Here is an 18,713-nt window from a genome sequence, read left to right as displayed (position 1 = left end):
CGTTGCCTTCATTGTTGTCGTCTTCGTCGTCGTCATTGTCTTCATCATCATCGTTGCCTTCATCGTTGTCGTCTTCATCGTCTTCATCGTTGTCATCTTCATCATCGTCGCCTTCATTGTTGTTGTCTTTGTTGTCTTCGTCACCATTGTCTTTGTCATCGTCATCTTCATCATCGTCGTCTTCATTGTTGACGTCTTCATCGTTGTCATCTTCAATGTCTTCATCGTTGTTGTCTTCATCATCGTCACTGTCATCGTTGTCGTCTTTGTTGTCTTCGTCACCATTGTCTCCATCATCATTGTCTCCGTCATCATCATCTTCATCATCATCGCCTTCATCACTGTTGTCTTCGTTGTCTTCGTCAGCATTGTCATCGTCTTCATCATCGTTGCCTTCATCGTTGTCCTGTTCGTTGTCTTCATCATTGTCGCCTTCATCGTTGTCATCTTCCTTGTCTTCATTATCATTGTCTTCACCACCATGGCCTTCATCATTGTTGTCTTTGTCGTCTTCGTCATCTTCATCATCGTCATCTTCATCATCGTCATCTTCATCATCGTCATCTTCATCATCATCGTCTTTGTCATCGTCGTCTTTGTTGTTTTCATCACTGTCTTCATCATCATCATCTTATTGTTGTCATCTTCGTTGTCTTGGTCATTGTCGTCTTTGTCATCGTCATATTCATTGTCATCATCTTCATTGTAGTTGTCTTTGTTGTCGTCTTTGTTGTCATGTCATTTTCGCCATCATCTTCATCATCGTCTTTGTTGTCGTCATCATTGTTGTCTTTGTCATAAACGACTTCATCATCGATCTGCTCGTTAGCAATTTCTTCAAACATCTCCGACAAAACTACTCGTTGGATTGATTTCAAATTTTATATGTAGTTTCCTTTGGACAATGCCTGCAAAGTTTGTTGAGAAATTTAGATTTCTGCTTTTTTTTTTCGTATGAATTTTTGAAATATTAAAAATGTTTCTTTCCTTCTAATGGTCCATATGTTGATGGTTTATAACATGTAAATGGTTCCAGATATCATATAGTTACTACTGATCACTGATAGAAGTTCTATATGGACTTTCATTTGGGTCCATGACCTTTGACCTTGTGTGACCTTAAAGGGTCAAACTCAAGGTCACCGGTGTTTACATTTCAACCATCTTTTTCTCTGAAACTACTGATCAGATTCATTTGAAGTTGTTTATGTGTCTTCTTTGGGACAATGTCTACAAAGTTTTTTCACATTTTTGAGAAATTTTGTTTTTTGAATTTTTGACAAATTTTTTGAAATATTCCAAATGTTCCTTTCTTTCTAGTGGTCCATATTCTGATGGTTTATAACACATAAAGGGTTCCAGATATCAGTCTAGTTCCTGTTGATCACTGACAGAAGTCATATACGGACTTTGATTGGATGAGTTGAGTTCTGCTCCAGTGAAAGTCCCGCCCACTTCTGTAGTTAGACTGATCTGCATCCAGACCACAGGACTGGAACAGAACAGAACCAGGACTGGAACATAGAACAGAACCAGGACTGGAACATAGAACAGAACCAGGACTGGAACATAGAACAGAACCAGGACTGGAACATAGAACAGAACCTGACAACCTCACACATTCAACTGGTTCTGATCCACATGACGCTGACGTACAGGGACACTGGAACTATTTTTTTTACTCCACGTCATCCCCCTTTTGAATTTCCTACTAATTACATGTGATCCAACTTTAATGTGGCCTGAGGTGAAGCTGAATAAAGTGACACATCATTTCCCACTGAGGAGAAGAGGATCGCTTTAAAAAAAAATGAATGTAGCATGGACTAATATGGATGTAATGACAATTACATTATTATTTATCAAACCTATTAGACTCCAAAGTGCTGCAGATGGAGGGCTGCAATTAGTTCTTCACTTTTAAGAGGCTTTAATCCGTCGTAGAGAAGAGACTAAATTCACGAACAGCCCTAAAAGACGAGGAAAGTTGTTTAGTATCTTAAAGAAGTTGTCATCACAGTTTTTATCCAAGTTTACACTGTAAAAAGAAAAACCCATAGAAAAACAGTAATATTTCAGCAGCAGGGATGCTGAAAAAAAATTGTAAAATAACGGAAAATAACTATCTCATAAAAATACATTAATTTTCCATAATTAAAATACAGTTTTTTGCCTCAACTTTGCATTAGATTTTGAATATTTTTTTTTGACTTTTTAATGTTTAATACAGAATATTTACATGTATAAAAACAATCAAATTACCTATAAATATATATATAAATAATTTTCAATGAGACTCAGTTGTCCAATCCACTGATAAAAACTGTATTTGGACAGTTTATCAGTGCTTATGCATGTTATACATTCACAAAAATACATTTATTCAACATTTTTGTCGTGAAACCTTCTGTAATTACACAAGATATTTGTCAATTAACAAACAAGTCTGGTTCAACTGACAGAACAAATACTTCTGTTACGGTTAATTGTCAGTAATTTTATCTCATTTTATTTTATTTTATGTTTTTTTTCAGTATTAAACTTTAAATTAACAATTTAATCTCATAAATAGAAAAGAAATATTTGTGAAATTATGATACATTTGCAACTGTATTTTAAGTGTGTTTTTCTGTGAAAAAAGAAAAAAAATCTTTTAAAAAATTGAAATTTTTTGGTTATTTACATTTACAGTTTTTCATGTTATTTTACATTTGACATGTAAAATCACAGCCTATTTTTGTAATTTCACTGATATTTTCCTGTATCTTAAAAATACAGGAAAAATCTGTAAAATAAACAGTAAAAATTCTGTTAAATTGCAGATTTTGTTTTTTACAGTTTATCTTAAAAAAGTTGTCATCACAGTTTTTTATCCAAGCTTATGTAAATGTAATATTTCGAGAATAAGGCCATAATATTATGAGAATAAAGTCATACTTTAAAAAAAAAAAAAAAAAGTAATAATTTAATGAAAATAATGTACTTTTATGAGATTAAAGCCGTAATGTTTTGAAAATAAATTCACAAAAGTGCGATAAAAAGTCATATTTTACAAATTGTAAGCCTTAAGCCTTGTTGATGACAGAGTTTCCGGTTACAGCAAACGTAACATGCAAAGTTGCAACTTCCACTTCTGTCGGAGCGGACGACTGATGCTAATGTGTTGATGGTGGGCAGGGCTAATAGACTCAGTATTTGGCCTTTGTGCATAAACCCCAAATGAAAGTAGAACCTCACTAAATGTTCCAAGTTCTCCATTATGTGACAAGTGGGTACAAGTTTATTCTTGTAAATTATGATATTTTTCCGACCCGTTTTTAAATTGTGACGTTATTATCGTAATATTATGGCTTTATTCTTGAAATATGACGTCTTTAATCTCATAATAGTACAACATTATTTTTGTTGAATTATGTTTTTTTGTAAAACTACAAACTAATATTAGGGCTTTATTCCCAAAATATTACGACTTTATTCTCGTAAAGTTATGAGTTTTTGTATTTGACCTTATTCTCATAAAATTCCATGTTTTATCTCAAGATTTTACGATTGTATTCTGGTAGTGACAGTGTTTTTATATTCTTATGTGGTCCTAATACGCCATCATATTTATGTACCTAATACATGGAACTGAAATATTGTGTGTATTCTGCGGTTTTCCCTGAGGTTTCAACCATTTTTACCCATTTAAGATTTTTTTTCCTCTGCCAATCAATCATCTGTCAGAGAACAGAGGGGTGTTGTCGTCCTTTGAGGTGAATCTGTTTGATTTGTGTTAGTGTTTTTTATGAATAAAATTGTCTGGATAAGAGTCAGAAAATGGAGGAATGGAATTACATATAAGACTTGAGCCCACAGTCGTATCCATGGATCCATATGGGAATAAATATACGTTATGTGTATGTTATATTTAAGGCGTCTTTAATGCAATGTGGGAACATGAAATAAGTCCATAAATAAAGATGAAATGTTTAAAATGACAAACATACATAATGGATGTTATAAACCTGACAGATGAAACATCTTAAGAATGTTTAACGTCAGAGTTGTCACTTTCAGTGTATAAATTCAGTAACTTCATACTTTAGTCCAGTGGTTCCTAATGTATTTTTTGGGCCCTCCTTTGGAGGACGAAAACCTCCAGCCCCCCCCCCACCCCAACAACACTGTAACAGTGTTGTAATCAGAACTTTGATTGAAAGAAACATCAATGTTTTATCAATACTGTTTGCTTTTCTTGAATAATTTGTCGTTCAGATTAAAAGTAACTTAGATTTTTTGCTTGAATCATACAAAAGTTCAGGTTCATAAAGACCCAGTGCTACTTTTGTGACAGTTCCCAAATTAATTTTTCTCTGTTTAACCTTTCTTAACCTGTTTAACTCTGACCATATTTTCAGGGGAAAAACGCCTAAACAGACATACCCAAAGTAAATGAAGAATTCCTTCACAATAATAAGGTTCATATGGATGTTCTTGGTGTCTGTGGACATTTACAGACCTCACAGAATCTATTCCCATTGTCTAAAATATTGTATCTATTCCTATGCCTGAGTAAACTGGAACAAACTAAAAGAGAAATTAGAATTTTTTATCCTCGCCTGTTTTTTTTTCGGCTGGATTGACAATGATTTGCATAAATTAATTGTTCGTGTCGGAGATTTTTAATAGCGTATATTTCACCTCCACAAAGATTAAAAATCATGTTTGAACATTAAAGTTTGCACTAAAATACACTTTTGATGCACTTTTATTAACATTAGGGCCTAAACTTTGAGCAAAAGTTGAAAAAAACATCCATTGTCCTGATTTATTACATTTTTATAGATGAATATTAATATAATTTTTCGGCCCACGTGCGGGCTGATAGGGCTAAAGGGGTTAAGTGATTTATGACCATTTATTCTAGTATTATCCTCTGTATTTTGTACTTTTTCGGTATACATCATGTATTTTCCTGTATCTAATTCACTGATTATGCAGACGTTCATTGAAGCTCAGAGTAAAGTTGAGGGTTATTATCAAAAACAGAGAAAACTGAAGAAAAAGTGACTTTTTTTTCTCAAAATATACCATTAACTGAATATAAACCAAGTGTCTTCATCCACTTTTTAACTTTACTTAATTTTGGTTAATTTATTTTCTTATAATTTAGGATTTTGTAAATATTTTATTCATTTTTGTTGTTTTTTTTTATTTCATACATATCAGCCCAGTGTGTCCATCCACTGTCATTGATCCAACTCCATGGGTTTTACTGGTGAATCAATGTTGTAGAAGATGACGTGTTTCCACGGTAACTACGGAGCCTCTGAATGTCCAAATGGGTCATATCTGATGACCATGAAAAGATGAATAATTGTATTTTACACCAATTATTTACATGTATTGATAGGATTATTGGAACAGCAGGTATTAAACAGTTTAGTTCAGTAGATGGTTTTGGTCGCCAGTGGATGTTTGGATCTTTAAGGGTTGAAATCACAGTCATGGATGAAAAAAACAAAAAAAGAAAAACAAAATCAATGTTGAGAGAAATCATTGTTGTTTTGTATCCCAGACCCCTGTTAGAAAGCAAACACCTGAACTCAACGTGTCCACATACTTTTGTCCATGTAGTGTAACTCTTACCTCTGCACCTTCACTCCGCTTATTTTTCCGAAAACCGAAGCGAGGCGAGAAGTCCAAGTGGGACGTATTAAAGCACAGGTGTCATACATGTGGCCTGGGGTCCAAATCCAGCCCGCCAAAGGGTCCAGTCCGGCCCTGGGGATGAATTTGTAAAATGCAAAAAATTACACTAAAATATAAACAATCCTTTTAGTTCAGGTTCCACATTCAGAACAATTCAATCTCCAGTGGGCAGGATTCAGTAAAATATAATCATAATAACATAGAAATAATGTCAACTGCAGATGTCTCTCTTTGTAAATGTAAATATTTTCATGTATTTACACCAAAATAAATTATAATTTCGCAAAAAATATTAACAACCTGAAATGTCTTAAGAGAAAAAAGTGTAATTTTAACAATATTCATCCTGTTATTATAATGTTTTGTGTGTTTGTAGATCCACTGTGATCTGTAAGTTCTAATGTACATGTGGAAATGATAAACTGAGGCAGAATATTGTTCAAATTACACTTATTTTTTCAGTTTGTTCATGTTATTCACATCTTTTGAAAGGATAGTTTGTAGATGTAAACCTTTTCACAATGTAAATGTACTCTTTTCTCTCTAAAACACAGGTGTCAAACATGCGGCCGGGGGGCCAAATCCGGTCCGCCAAAGGGTCCAGTCCGGCCCTGGGGATGAATTTCTGAAATACAAAAATTACACTGAAGATAATAACAATCAAGTTCCACATTCAGGCCAATTCAATCTCAAGTGGGCAAGATTCAGTAAAATACTATCATAAAAACATAGAAATAATGACAACTTCAAATGTTTCTCTTTGTAAATGTAAATATTTTCATGTATTTACACTAAAACAAATTATAATTTTGCAAAAAATGTGAATAACCTGAACAAATATGAACAACCTGAAATGTCTTAAGAGAAGTAAGTGCAATTTTAACAATATTCTGTCTGTTATTAAATGTTTTATGTGTTTGTACGTTATAATGTACATGTGTAAATGATAAACTGAGGCAGAATATTGTTAAAATTACACTTATTTTTTCAGTTTGTTCATGTTATTCACATCTTTTGAAAGGATAGTTTGTAGATGTAAACCTTTTTGTAATGTAAATGTACTCTTTTCACTCTAAAACATAGAGAAAAGTTTGGAGTTGACATTATTTCTATATTATTATGTTATTATTTTACTGGTTCGGCCCACTTCAGATCTAATTTAGTTGAATGCAGCCCCTGAACTAAAATGAGTTTGACGCCCCTGTATTCACGGGATTGTTCGGAGTTCGACCGGCGTCTGATGTGAAGCTACACCACTTCCCTTCGACCTATTAGACCCGACGCAGCTTTGGGTAATGACAGCAACATGGCGCTGGAGACCCGGCGGCGTATTTATGAGCAGATCCGTCAAACCAATGAGCACCAGAAGCATTAGCGCTGATAGAGAAAGCCAGCGTTGCATCACCGGGCCTAATGGCCGAAGCCAACCTAATGTTGCATTAGCGTTGGATTTAATAAAGCAAGAGATGTTGAAAGCATTGCCATGTGCCAATTACTTCAAGGCCTGCTGGTCAGCTCACTGTAATTTGAGGTAATTTCGCAGCCTGTGGGGACAATCAGGAAGTCCAAACTACAATTGGACGGCTCCAGATTACAGAGTCCGTCCACACAGTGTGACAGGCCACATGTCATCTAATCCACTTAGCACGACTGTCCTGCATTTGGGAGCCTTCGCAGTGGCTATTGTTCCCGCCCAAAGCCAACGTGTCCGCCAGCTGTACACGTGTGCGCTCTGCCGGAGCTCGCCGTGACGTAAAACTGGGGAATTAAGCGTCGCGGTGGTCCAGGGTCCATTTTGGTTTGGCAAATTACGCTCTCTGTTGGACTCTTCCTGTTTCCATCCCTCCATCTCTGTAATGTCCTTCCATCACTCTGATTTTACTCCTTTGTCCCCTTTCATTTAACCCATAAAAGCCCAGAGCTGCTTTTGTGGCAGTTCCCAAATGAATATTTCTGGCTTTTTAACCATTTTTAAGTAATATATCACTGTTTATTATTATATTACCCTCTACATTTTTTTCTGCTGCTAAGATGTTTTTACACTCTATGATTTTCTCTCACATTGAACACTATAGAACAGGGGTGTCAAACATGCGGCCCAGGGGCCAAATGCGGCCCACCAAAGGGTCCAGTTTGGCCCCTGGGATGTTTTTGCCAAGTGCAAAAATTCCACAGTCTTGAATTGAATTAAGCACAAAAAAAAATTAAATAAAAATTAGCTTGAATTAAGGAAAAAATCTTGAATTAAGTCCCCCCCCCCAAAAAAAAAAAACTTTAATTAAGTAAAAAAAAATTTAAAATCTTCAATTAAGCCAAAAAAAATCTCAGATTTAGCAAAAAATCTCTAATTAAGCAAAAAAAATCTTCAATTAAGTAAAAAAAAATTCTTCAATTAAGCAAAAAAAAAAAAAATCTCAAATTTAGCAAAAAATCTTCAATTAAGACAAAAAACTCTTCAAGTAAAAAAAAAAAAAAAAAAAAAAAACTTGAATTAAGCAAAAAAAAAAAAAAATCTTCAATTAACTTAAAATAAAAATCTTGAATTAAGCAAAAAAAAAAAAAAAAAATCTTCAATTAAGTAAAAAAAATCTTGAATTAAGCAAAAGAAAAAAAACAAACAAACTAGAATTAACAACGTAATTTTTTTTCTCTGTTTTAGTGCAAAAAGTAACATTAAATTATGAAAATATTTACATTTACAAACGATCCTGTAACACTAAAATGTGAATAACCTGAACAAATATGAACAACCTGAAATGTCTAAAGAAGCTTAAGCACAATTTTAACAATTTTCTGCCTCTTCTTCAGTGTTTAGTGTCTTTGTAGATCTGATCCATAATGCACATGGAGAAATGAGAAGTGGAGGCAGAATATTGTTAAAACTGCACAAAATTTTCTTACGTTTTTTAAATTTAAATTTCAGTTTTTTCAGGGTTTTTTTTGTTTTTTTTTTGGATAGGTTATAAAAGTAAGCATTTTCATAATTTAATGGGTTTTTTAAACACTAAAGCAAAGACAAAAATTTAGAGTTGTCATTATTTACAGGTTATTCTGTTATTATTTTACTGGTCCGGCCCACTGCTGTTCAAATTTAGCTGAATATGGCCCCTGAACTAAAATGAGTTTGACACCCCTGCTGTAGAACTTCCCGGTCACTTGCTGCTGGCACAACACTCAAACCCATAGAATCACTTTTTATAAAAGCGATAAAAATATTTGACAAAAACCATTTAATTTCCACCACTGCATTGTTTTAGATAAATATAAATTTCTTCATTTTAATAATTTTGTGAATTTTAAAAATGCTTGCCTGATATGTAAAGTCTTGCATGGACTTGCCCCTCCTCCCTTGGGAGGTTTTACCAGATCCTGCTCTGTCAGTGGGATGGTCACCTGGGCCACAGCTGGAGGAGACTGAGGTGCCACGCAGGAGCACTACTGTTGGACAAACTACACTGTCAGTCACTGGAAATGAATATTGGATCAGTTTACCGCTTAACATAAGAGACTCACAATCCTATGCCTCCTTCAAATCACAGCTTAAACACTGGATGAAGGAAAACCAAGCCTGTGACCATCAGCAGATCGTCTTCACTGTGTTGTTCTGTGTGTTTTTAGGATGTTTTGTGTTTTTGTCAACTGTCTTTCCTGTCTCCTGCCTAGGGACTACAGATGGAAATTAGCACTGCTGCTACAATCTGGCATATTGACACCTGCAATAATTGTAGGTGTTCATTAATATGCACTGTCCCTAATAAATAAATAAATAAATAAAGTATAAATCAGGTATTTTCCTATATTAATGCTGCATTCCAGTCCACCTGTAACTCCTGTTTTTCCATCCTTCTATCGGTGAAAATGCACTGGAATGTCAGTCAAACCTGTGACTTCCCACCTGTGAACTCGTACTAGATCCATGTTCTCCCAGTTCCGAGTTCTGACATCACGTAGCAATGGCGCCCCCCGTGAATGTGGTGTTTATGCAGATTGTTTATTAAAAAAAGGTATTGCTCTGACGTTATTTATATGCAAATGTTCTGTATAATCAGCAGCTGCTCTAGTGTTAGCTAGTTTTCAGTCCAATGAGTGCAAGAATAAATTAACACCAGATGCGTATTCAAATTTACAAATAATATAACATAAAAGGTAGAACAGCTTCTCTTGCCTTATGCGACGTTTTTACTCCTCTGTTTCCCTCAAATAAGCAAAGACTGAGCACCTTTGGCGATAGAAATGATTGTAAATGAGCCTAACGTACGGTCCACCATGCTGGTTTGTTTACATCTAGCTACCACGTATGACGTTGCCCCCCCGGATCGGCCTGATCTTGTGACTAAATTCGATCCGATCTTCTAAAAAATGCCAGATCGGCAGCTGATACCGATCCCTTGATCAGATCGAGACATCCCTAGTAATTTTTCACATCATAATGTAACCAGATTAAAAGTATCATTGTTGTATTTTCTTGTCACCAAATCCTGATGGGGTATTCAGGAACATTATTTTAGTATTATAAAGAGGGTTCTATAATGAGTTTTGTTAATGATTATACCTGTACTGTTCATACATGTACTGTCACTTTAAATCTGAACTGCAGACGCAAGTTAATGATGTCATCACGCGGGCTTTTTCCTCAGTTCGCGCTAGATGCGCTGAGGAAAGGTAGGCTCTTTTACTCTCTGCTGCAATTTCAGTAATTGTTTTGGTTTTATTGAATATTGTGTAGCAGTGTGCACTTATATGTGACGGTTTTATGTTGCAGACATGTTGTGTGTCTAAATGTAAAATGTTAAGTCTATTTTTAAAACTTAAAGGTCCCGTATTATGCAAATCTCACTTTGTGACAGTTTTCTTACAGTAGTGTGTGTTGCAGTAGCCTCATTATGAGGTTTGAATTTGAAAACTGTCTGTTTCCTCCCTGCCTTGCTACACCACATTTTGTGAAAATGCCTGCTCAAACGGCCGAGTTTGAGTTGGGTCCGCTTATGACGACATAAGCGGATTTAACTCCTCCCCCTGACTGTGCCCCCACCCTGCATGAAAAGGTAAGCCCCACCCTGGCAAAGCGAGCCCCGCCCTGGCAAAGTACCTCTTGGACAACAAACATGGCGAAGGCGAGACACGCAAGTTGTGGTGTTGTTGGCTGCACACACCAACACCATAGTTTATTTTTGCTCCCCACTTCCGAGCCTCTCCGTAAAAAGTGTCTGGATTCTATCTTTGATGGTCACGTACCAAACAACATTCCCAAACTCTTGTATGTGTATGCCCGGCATTGCACGGACGAGTGTTTTTCGAACATGGGCCCATACAGCTGCGGCTTAGCACAAAGACTCCGAAACAAGAAGGACGCAGTACCAACGCTTCGTGACCCAAGTCCAAGTGTAGGAGATGTAAGTTCTTATCATTTTTTTGTGTCTTTACTGCATAACCCTACATTACGGATAAGCTGGTGGTTGTTGATGTGTACGTTTAACGTTAGCATGGCAGCTAACATAGCTCGGTTACTGCTGCTAACGTTTGCGTCCCCGTTAACATGCAAGAGCTGATAATATCCAGAGACATTCAACAGAACTACTTTGAACACGGGCCTTTTGTGGTTGGCATCAGTACAGTTAGCATCAAGCTTGTTAGCAGCTGCCTGTATTAGTGGCGGCAGGCGTCTTTCCGTGTCAGGTCCACGAACCCGACACAACACCGCCGTTTTCCGTCGGGGCTCAGTCATGCCTCAAGGCAAAGAAAGCCAGTGTTTGGAAAGATGTTCTGTCTGAGACATGTGTATGATGGCTTCACAGTCAACATTAGCGCGTAGTACCGCTAGCGTAAGCCGCGTCCTCTCCCAGAGAGGGGAGGGGGAGTGGGCGTGGACAGATGCGTTCATTTACATACCCGGAAGCAGGCCCAGAAACAGCCTGTTCTGAGGAGGGCAGTGAGAGGGACTTTTTCGACCGCTGAAACTCCGAAAAAAGGATGATTTTGGGGCGAACAAACTTAAATACTATTACTACTAACTTAAATACTACGTTTTTGGGCTTCTGAGACCTATATGACGTGACTGAAAAATAGCATATTACGGGACCTTTAAGATAGACACACATTCCAATGCTGCAGGGGTCTGAGTATGGCTGTACCAGAGGGAAAGGCCGCGGACAATGTTTAATAATTCACTCTATTGTACAGGTATGTCATTCGTTTCGTTTATTTTACATTTTATTCATATTTAAAGTCGGTTGTGTTATGCCGAAACTATTATATGTGCGTACACATGGTTAATTTAAAATTACTCAGTTCGCGCTAGATGCGCTGAGGAAATGGGTCTGAGTATGGCTGTACCAGAGGGAAAGGCCACGGACAATGTTTAATAATTCACTCTATTGTACAGATGTGATGTACCGACTGAAAGTAAACTGCTGAGTCTACAACTGCTGTGGTCCGAGTCGTCTTTCATAACTATACAACGCAGAGCACTAATGGGTTAACGGACATGCCGCTGATTCAAAGCAAGCTGAAACTAAGAGACTAACACACCCGCTACAATAACAACAAGAGTATTTGGAGTTGTCATTATTTAGAGGTTATTATGTGATTATTTGCATAATGTCCTAATTTGCATAATGCCCCAGAACAAAAACCCTTGACTGTCGGTAACTTCAGTGTAATTTTTGCATAAATTCCTCCCATGGGCCAGACTGGACCCTTTGTTGGGCCAGTTTTGGTCCATGGGCCGTATGTTTGACACCCCTGTTCTCAGTAACCTATTGGTTTCTGCTCTTTTCTTTGCCTCCTGCCTCCGATCTTATTTCACTCTGCCCTTCTGTTCTGTCTTTTCCGACCAAATTCTGAGAAATCACCTCCTGCTGTCAGACCTTAATTACATTGTTGATTCTGTCCATGTTGTTATCGATCCTCTGTGCGCTTCATTTATTCCTGCTGGAGGGAAACGGGGGTGATTTTAACTCCAGAAACGTTTTCAGGGTCCAAAATTACACTGATCAACACACAAAGGGAAAATGGTCTGAATTAATAAACTTCAGTGTGTCAATCAATCAATCACATTTGATCTATATAGCACCGAATCATAACAAAAGTTATCTCATGACACTTTACATATAGAGCTGGAATAAACCAGACTGTCAGACTGTCAAACCAATTTACAGAAACCAACAGATCCTCCAGGAGTAAACAGTTAGTGGCAGTGGAAGGAAAAACTACCTTTAACGGCAGAAACCTGGAGCAGACCCTGAGTCCTGGAGGATGGACGTCTGACAGGACCAGCTGGGGTTAAAGAGAGAGAGTAAGGGGGGGGGGGGGGCACATGGATGCACAGCAAACTGAACTAGAACTGTTAAAAAATAGAACAGCTGGTGCTAGAGTAATTACCAATAACTAGAACAAATGTCCATAACTGTTAATACTAGTACTACAAATACAGCGGTGGAGTGGTCCCTGGAGAAGTGGGTACACTCTCAGTTGTTGGCTTCTTTTTTTTTTTTTTAAGTCCAGAAAAACACCATTTTTGAAACAGTGACAAATAAGACTACTCTGTTTAGTTTACCCAAAAATCTGTCAGTTGTATTTTCTCACTTTTATAAAATTATCATGACTTGATCAGGAGCAGTTTGTGGGTTTTACTGAACACATAAGCAGCTGCATGAATGGAAATGTATTCAACATGAGACAAACATAGGATAATGCTAGCCTTTCATAACGTTAGCCTTTCATAACGTTAGCCTACTACACAGTTTAACTACACTGGTCTACAAGGAAAATGCTTCCAGAATAAAAGCAATGAAATTTTACCACATGAGAGTCCCTGATAAAGAAAAATCAAGTCAAAAATGCTGTTTGGCTGAACTTTCCAAGATACAGCCTTGGGTCAAAATGTGAAATTCAAGAATTAACGAGAGAATGGGTTTGACTCAAAAGGAATATTTGTCTCAGAGCTACAAGATCTACTTCAAAACACTGTCTGCACATTAGAATACATTCACTTTACAGGTTCTATTTAGTGGAAGATTTATAAAACTATTATATAAATGTACATAAACCAATATATATGTGTAATAACACTTGATCATATACCTTGAAAACATCAGCAAACTGGCACTTTTGTCATTTATTTTCCAATTAATCTTATTAAAGTACGTAACATTTAGCACATTTAATCTCTGAAGCAAATCATTTCTAAAAAATTGTAGACCAGTGCTATTGGCACCAACATCTCTTCTCTAAATGTGCAGTCCTATGACCAGTAGTTTAAAACAGTGACTCATTCTGGTACCACCTTAAAACTTACCTCAGAATGATGTATTCCATGAAAGCAGGTTCTCCCAATATGTGTCACTCATCATCATCATCATCAAAGTTTATTTCTATAGCACTTTACAACAGCATAACGAAGCCCAAAGTGCTTTACATCTAAAAGCATGATTAAATTATAAGATAAAAAAAAACATCTTAATCAAGTACCATAAATATGCATAAAACAACAGGACACAGCACACATCGATAAAAGAGACCACAGATTCAAACCCAATAGTGTCTCAGTGCTAATGGTTCAAAGCCAGTCTAAACAGGTGAGTCTTTAACCTGGACTTGAACAGGAGCAGGTCAGTGAGGACTTGCAAGTCGGGAGGCAGTGAGTTCCACAGTTTTGGAGCGGCAACAGCAGATTTAAAAGACGTTTATTCTGCCTTTTCTCGTTCACATTTCCAATAATCGCGCATCTTTCAATGAGACGTGCAGTGACCTGTCAATCAACTGGGGTGGCACTGGCACCTGAGGAGGTGTCCAATCAGGTTCCAGAGGTGGACAGTGCTAGTCAGCAATATTCTCCTTGGCATGACCCTCCCTACTCTGCCTCTGATTGGCTCATCGGCCCTCATACCTAACGTTAACCAATCTAATCAGTGAAGGCAGTGAGTACTAGCCAATTAGAGGCAGAGTAGGGCGGGTCATGGCTTCACCATTTGAGGGGAAAAAATGGGCAATTTGGCTCAGATACTACAGAATGGTGCACATCAGGGGGATTTAGAACAAAGTTACAATAGTTCTGGATTTTTCATTATAGTTTAGTTTTATTTAGTTTTGAGGTTTTTTTTCTCTAATTCAGTTCGTTTTAATTAGTTTTTAGAGCAGGTTTGCTAGTTTTTATTAGTTTTCGTTATTTTCTAAAATGCTTAGTTTTAGTGTAGTTGTTGTTTTTTTTTTTTTATATCTTTTATCTTCTTCACCATCGAAGTCCAATAAATCCCAGACAGGACTCTGCTGCTTTCTCCCAGCTTTAGTCTCCATGTTTCCAGGTAGAGTGGGGACGAAAAGCCGACTCTAAATGACAAGAGACGGACCGTTACATATCACATGGTGCCAGCAGCTAAAATTGCTTGAGGGAAATAAATCGTTTTCATATCAATCTGACACTGACAAAGATGAAAACAAAGGGAATTCTATCCATAATTTTTATCCGTTTTAGTTAGTTTTGTAAGCACACAAAATAGTTTCAGTTAGTTAACATTTTTTTTCTTTTAACCCTTTCACGCATTAATTATGAGAACCTTAGTTGAGTTTTTTTTTTTGGGGGGGGGGTTGTGTGTGTTTTTATTCCTCCTTAGGCATAAAAAAAAACAATACAAGTGAGTTGTGGTTTTTTTTCATGGATTTACAAAAATATCCATGCTACACCATGCATTATAGTCTCGAAGCAAAGAAACAAGTATTTCAAACCAAATATCAGAAAATTATATGAAAAAAATTAAATAAAAACATGTTTAATGCTGCTAATTTGATGTTTTCTCACATTTTAACATATTCTAATACTAATTATTACTCACTTCATGGAGATAATATGCAAAAAAAAAAAAACTTTAAAAAAACAAACCAAAAAAAAAAAAAAAAACCCTGTTAATTACAGTCTAACAATTAACAATTGATTTACACTCAAACATGTTAGTGCAGATCAGGTTTATCAAGAACAGGAAAGTTACAGTAATGGTATAAATGTCAGTGTTAGGAATGATGCATAAGCGTCCACAGTGTTGGCTGAAATGAAACTAAAACAACAAAACATAAAAATATAATATACATAAAAAATATACATAAAATAAAGTATACAAGAGAACAGCTGTAAAATAACTGTCCACTGGAGTAACCATTATGCATGAAAGGGTTAATTATGGTTTTTATTTCAGTTAACAAAATGTTTTTACAGTTCTTGTTTTCATCATTTCGTTAGTTTTCGTTAACGATAATAACCTTGATTTAGAAGTGGGTATACCCAATGCTGCCGGAAAAACAAGTGGGTATACTCCATTTACCGCCGTATACCCTGGACTACACCTCTGGTACTACCAGTCCTGTAAATTTAAATTACATAGTTTCCGTGTTCTTCAGTTCGCCATAAAATTTTTTTCCTTTGTCCCTGAACGCCTCACAGACATGAGCGCAGTGCAGTCCTGAAGTCTTAGAGCAGGGGTGTCAAACTCATTTTAGTTCAGGGGCCACATTAAGCCAAATTTGATCTACAGTGGGCCGAACCAGTGACATAATAACATAATAATATATAAATAATGTCATCTCCAAACTTTCCTCTATGTTTTAGAGCGAAAAAAGCAAAATTATGCGATGAAAATGTTTACATCTACCAACTATCCTTTCAAACAATGTGAATATCATGAACGAACTGAAATTTCTTAAGAAAATGAAGTGCAATTTTAACAATATTATGTCTCAGTTTATCATTTAAACATGTAAATTACAACGTACAGATCACAGTGGATCAACAAATACACAAAAGATTTAATAACAGGCAGAATATTGTTAAAATTACACTTCAGAGATTTTAAAATGTTCATATTTGTTCAGGTTATTCGTGTTTTTGTGAAATGTTAGTTTGTTTTAGTGTAAATACAGTAAAATGACATGAAAACATTTACATTTAAAAGGACAAAAATTTGGATTTGTGATCATTTATAGGTTATTATGATAGTATTTTACTGATCCGACCCACTTGAGATTAAATTGGTCTGTATGTGGAACCTGAACTAAAATGATTAATGTCTTCAGTGTAATTTTTACATTTCACAGATTCATCCCAGGGTCCAGACTGGACCCTTTGGCAGGCCGGATTTGGCCCCCGGGCCGCATGTTTGACTCCTGTGTCTTAGAGGCTGGGCTAATGAAGTCACCCAAGAAACTGACTGGGAAAGATAAATAATGAAACTTTGACGACTCGTAACAGTGAACTACAAATACAAAACTGGTCAAAAGCCAAGAAATTATTAACTATGTCCATGACACGCAATGGAGTCAAGTCCACTGTCTTCACCGCAGAGCATCCTGGTGAGCTAGCATAGCAATTTAGCTTAGCTTAGCTTACATGGTTTATTCTGGTCATTAATGAATTTATTAGTAAGATATAGAATGGAAAATGTTATATGGATGCCAGTCTGTCTAAAATTAGTTAGGGTATGAAATTTGTAATGTTATAAAGCAGAAAATGAGATGCAGTGGAGCTTTATTTAAGCTAACATGCATCTTTCCTAGCTAGCATGCCGCCATTTGCTCTGAATGTGTTGACTGAATCTTCTGAAACACAGAAAAACGTTGGCATTTTGCAGTTTTTTGCATGTAACGCATTATTGTCCAAGAAGCAGCTTTTCTTTAACCCATAAAGACCCAAACAGCACATGGCAGCCAAAACCATCTGCTGATGACCGTTTAGTATCTGTTGATCCACTAATACTATCAATACATGTAAATAATTGGTGTGAAGTACAGTTATTTATCTTTTCATGGTCATCAGATATGACCCATGTGGACGTTCAGAGGCTCTGCAGTTACAGTGGAAACACCATCATCTTCTACAGCATTGACTCACCAGTAAAACCCCTGGAGTTGGATCAATGACAGTGGATGGACACACTGGGATTATGTTCAGTTAGTGATAGATTTACTGAAAAAGAATTTTTTTCTTCAGTTTTCTCTGTTTGTGATTGAGTAACATTTAACTTTAATCTGAGCTTTTATGAACATATACATAATCAATAAATCAAATGCAGGAAAATACTTGATTTACACTGAGAAAACGCAAAATAAGGACGATAATATTACAATCAATGCTGAAAAATCACTTAAGACAGGTTATACATAGTGAAAAATTCATTTGGGAACTGCCACAAAAGTAGCACTGGGTCTTTATGGGTTAAAACTGCCTATGAAAACACATTTATAAAGTGGTGATGTCCACTGTGAAGGACAGTGGAAGAAAGTGTTGTGTGCACCACGATAAAGATTACTGCATGTCAACTAAACACCTTAAACTATACATAAAACAGTTATGTTTTACAAAGAATAGATTTTTTTCTACCTGTATAAATATCATAGCCCAGGATGTCATTGACTCAACACATCAGATTTCACTTTTGTGGGCTGTTTTGTTTGAAAAATAAATGACTAAACTCATGTCCCCCTACAAAGGACAAAAATGCATTTCTGGATTTCAAAAGGATGTGACATGAATTCAGACATTTTCAGTTACTGGACACAGTTAAATGGTTCTCTTAGAGTGTAATATATTTATTTAACATACTGAAAGCTGCACAGTGTTGAGGGAAATGTATGTAGTATGGACTGTCTTAGTAACTGCCCATACACTTCTGTGCAGGCTTTTTTGTTTGTTTTTCGTGGACTCCTTCTACAGACAGAGCTGTTGACCTGCCTTCCCCTGGGACGCCATTGTGAGGACATACCAGGGTTTCCATCCTTTTCCATGGAGGGTGGTAGGAGGCTGGTCGATGTAAGTTTTCCATGGATACACTTCTGTTTTACACTTTTTTCACTGAGATCTCACAGATTTGAGTTTGGGCCCAACAGATACAACTGAAACGGTCCAAACCTAAGACATTTAAATTTAAAGCTTTACTGTCAGACATCAAGACATGCTATACCAGTGATCACTGAAGGTGAGACTGAAACCGGAAAAGGATTTTTACTTAAACAGAAGTCCACTTCAGGGTTACTTC

Source organism: Sphaeramia orbicularis, chromosome 12 (assembly GCF_902148855.1).
Source record: "Sphaeramia orbicularis chromosome 12, fSphaOr1.1, whole genome shotgun sequence".
NCBI classification, from domain to species: domain Eukaryota; kingdom Metazoa; phylum Chordata; class Actinopteri; order Kurtiformes; family Apogonidae; genus Sphaeramia; species Sphaeramia orbicularis.
Note: the sequence above shows the minus strand (reverse complement) of the source record.